A 4,219-nucleotide genomic window follows, 5' to 3' on the forward strand; every position below is an offset into this window, starting at 1 on the left:
AGTGCTGGGATTAAAGGCGTGCGCCCCCACCGCCCGGCTTGGAAGGAATGTTGTATACTTAATAATTGGATAAATCTTTGGGGAAAAAAGAAAAAGAGTAAATAAAGTTTAAAAAAAAAATTAAAAAAAGGAAAAAAAAAAGAAAATGCCCCTCCAGGCCTGCCTACAAGCAGATCATTTGGAGAGAATTCCTCAGTTGAGGCTCCCTCCTCTGAGATGACTTTAGCTTATGGCTAGTTGGCATATAACTAGTGAGCATAGAACCGTAAAATTCCTGGCGGAACTCATTCAGATCTCATTTCTCCTTCCTTCTCCCATGCTGAGCTTCCAGTCACTTTTTTTTTTTTTTTTTTTTTGGTTTTTCGAGACAGGGTTTCTCTGTGGCTTTGGAGCCTGGTCACTTTTTAATTAAAATATATTCTATAGAAATATATATATATATATTTATGTACATGAGTATTTTGCCTGCATGTCCATATGTGCACAATGTATGTGACTAGTGCCCACAGAGGCTATAAGGGAACATTGGACACCCTGGAACTGGAGTTACAGATGGTCATGAGCCACCAAGGGGGTGCTAGAAATAGTTTGAATCCTCTGCAAAAGCAACAAGTGTGTGGGTGTGTGTTTTTTGTTTTGTTTTGTTTTTTGTTTTTGCTTTTTCAAGACAGGGTTTCTCTGTAGTTTTGAAGCCTGTCCTAGTCCTAGAACTCACTCTGTAGACTGGTTTGACCTTGGCCTCGAACTCACAAAGATTCACCTGTCCCTGCCTCCCAAGTGCTAGGATTAAAGGTGTGTGCCACTATCATCGGGGTGTGACAAGTGCTATCAACTGCTGAGCTGTTCTTCCACCCATCTCTAGTTTCAGAACATCACACAGTTGGGAAGCACACAGTATAGAAACTTTTCTAATTAGCTTTTCTTTTCATTAAGTAACACGCACTTGGAATTTCTCTATGTCTTCTTGTTGCTTTACAGCATTTTTGTTTGAGATAGGCTTTCATAATGTAACTCACTATGTAACCCAGGTTACCTCCAACCTCCCAGTGCTGAAATTACAGGCACCTTACCCAGCTTTCTAGCTAATTTTTTTTAATAGCACTAAATAATAAACTAAAATATACATTTCACAGTTTGTTTATTTGTTCATCTATGAAAGGTCATCACCTAGGATAGTTCTAGTTTATTCTAGTTTGGGGAAACTGCAGACAGGCTACCATGAAGATCCACAGGCAGGTTCTTTGGTAGATATATGTTTCAAAATCCTTTGAGTGAAAATACCAAAGACTTCAACTCATAGATTGAAGGACAAGGTTCTGTCTAACTGCAATAAGCTGCTCAAACCATAATATAAAGGGCCTGTACCATTTTGCATCACCAGGAGCAATGGCAGTTCCTGATTTTCACATCTTTTCCGACACCTAATATGTTAGTGTTCTGGACTTTGGCCATCCTAATATAAACATAGTATCTCCCTATTGTTTGACTTTGTTATCTCTTAGTCTTTATATTAGTTAATTTACTATTGTGCTAAAACACCACGAGCAAAGCAATTTATAGAAGGAAGAGTTTGTTTGGACTTATGGTTCCTAAGAGATAAGAGTCCATTACATCAAGAGATCATGGCAGCAGACAGCATTAACAACTGAGAGCTGCAAGCAAGAAGCAGAGAATGCAAACTCAACATTGCTTGACATTTTAAACTCTCAAAACCTGTCTTTAGTGACATACTTCCGATGGTAAGACCACACCTCCTAGGTCTCCCTAACCACACCATAAATTGGGGACATTGTAGTGGCATTTCAATTGTATTTTAATAAATAAAGCTTGCCTGGGGATCAGGAGAGTAAACAGCCACACTGGTCAGCCTTACAGACCTGGCAGTGGTGGGCTGGAGAGATGGCTTAGAGGTTAAGAGCACTGACTGCTCTTCCAGAGGTCCTGAGTTCAATTCCCAGCAACCATATGGTGGCTCACTGCCATCTGTAGTGAGATCTGGTGCCCTCTTCTGGACAGCAAGCATATAGACAGACAGACAGAACACTGTATAAGTAATAAATAAATAAAAATAAAATAAAATAAAAAAACAGACCTGGCAGTGATAACACACACCTTTAATCTCAGAAGCCACACTAGTTGCCATAGAAACCGAGTGGTGCTTGCCTTTAATCCCAGTGGTGCATGCCTTTAATCCCAGAACTAGAGAGGATTATAAAGTGGGAGGAAACAGGTCTCTTCAGATTTTAATTTTTGTGTTTCTGAGACAGTGATCCTCCTGCCTCAGTCTCCTTAGTGTGGGATTATAAGTATGTATCACAGCACTTGGTTGGCCAACAATTAACTTAGTTTTATAATATTTTACAAATATTATTTGTAATATATATATATATCTGTAAATAATAAAATCAAATTATCAGCCAGGTGTGGTAGAGCATGCCTATAACAGCAGCACTTGGGAAGCAGAGGCAGTGAGTTCTAGGCCAGCCTAATCGATCTAGTGAGTTCCAGGCCAGCCAACGCTACATAGAGAAAGACCTTGTCTGAAAAAAAAAGATGTGTTATGGACAGTGAATATGAGTGTTGATTTTACCATTTGCAAGCTGGGAATGATATCCAAAACTCCAAAACCAAAGATCATCAGTGTGTGCACCCCCGTGCGTGCATGTGTGTGTGTGTGCACCTATGCACGTGTAAGCAGGTGTGTGTGTGTGTGTGTGTGTGTGTGTGTGTGCATATATATCTGTATTTGTGGAGTCTAGTAAGCTTAGGCATTGCTTTTCAGGACTGTGCACCTTGTTTTTAAACAGGGTTGCTCACTAGGAGCTGGTCAGGCTGGGCTGGAAGAGCTTTGAGGCCCTTTTATTACGGCCTCCCTAGTGCTGACATAACAGAAGTGTGCCACTCTGACTTTCTCTTTACATGTGTGCTGAGCTGTGAACTCAGATCATCATACCTGCACAGCAAGCAATTTCCTGACATAGACATCTGCCTAGCCCTTTAGTGTTTTGTTCTGATTTTTAGTAATTAATTTATTTTTATGGGTATGAGTGATTTTGCCTGCAAACATGTATGTGTTCCACTTTTGTGTCTGGTGACCATAGGAGTATCAGATCCTCTGGAACTGAAATTTGTAAGCTGCAATGTGGATGCTTGTGACCCAAACCGAGGTCCTCTGCAGGAGCAGTAAATACTCTTTACCAAGTCAGATTGCAAGATTTTTTTTCAATTTTAAATTATTTTTATGTGGATCTTTTCCCTGCATGTACGTCCATATACCACTACAGTGCCTGTGGAGGTCAGAGAAGCATATTGGGTCCCGTGGAACTGGAGATGCAGACATTTTTTTTTTTTTTTTTTTTTTTTTTTTTTTTTGGTTTTTCGAGACAGGGTTTCTCTGTGGCTTTGGAGCCTGTCCTGGAACTAGCTCTGTAGACCAGGCTGGTCTCGAACTCACAGAGATCCGCCTGCCTCTGCCTCCCGAGTGCTGGGATTAAAGGCGTGCGCCACCATCGCCCGGCTTAGATGCAGACATTTGTGAGCTGCCATGTGAATGCTGGGAATTGAACCCAGGTTCTCTCAAAAAGTAGCCAATGCTCCTACTCACGGAGCCAGCTCTCCTCCTCCCATCATCAGCAGGCTTCTGAGACAAGAGCTTTCTCTACTAAAGCATCTTGCTGACCTAGCCTCTTTCTTTAAAACCCGTCTTTTTCTATCTTCCTTTGTATCTGTTTACACCTGTGGTTGTATGTGTATTGGTGCTCGTGTTGAGGTTAGAGGGTAATTTTGGGGAGTTAGTGCTCTTGTTTCATATTTAGATTCCGGGGACTGAATTTAAGTTGTCTGCTTAGCCATCTCAACAGCCCTGGCTTTGAACATTTGATCCTCTTACCTCAGTTTCAACAGGGCAATGATTACAGGGTGTACAGCAATTCTGAGCCTGTACGTCTGCTCAGCGGGTAAACAGACTTGCCATAAAAGCCTGGCAACTTGAGTTTGATTCCTGGGACCCAGGTAAAGATTCAAGCAGAGAACTGACCGCACAAGATTGTCTTCTTTCCTTCACACTGTATACAACATTCTGCCTCCATGTATGCCCACATCAGAAGAGGGTGCCAGATCTCATCACAGATGGTTGTGAGCCACCATGTGGTTGCTGGGAATTGAACTCAGGACCTCTGGAAGAGCAGTCAGTGCTCTTAACCACTGAGCCATCTCTCCA

Source organism: Microtus ochrogaster, chromosome 5 (genome assembly GCF_000317375.1).
Source record: "Microtus ochrogaster isolate Prairie Vole_2 chromosome 5, MicOch1.0, whole genome shotgun sequence".
NCBI classification, from domain to species: domain Eukaryota; kingdom Metazoa; phylum Chordata; class Mammalia; order Rodentia; family Cricetidae; genus Microtus; species Microtus ochrogaster.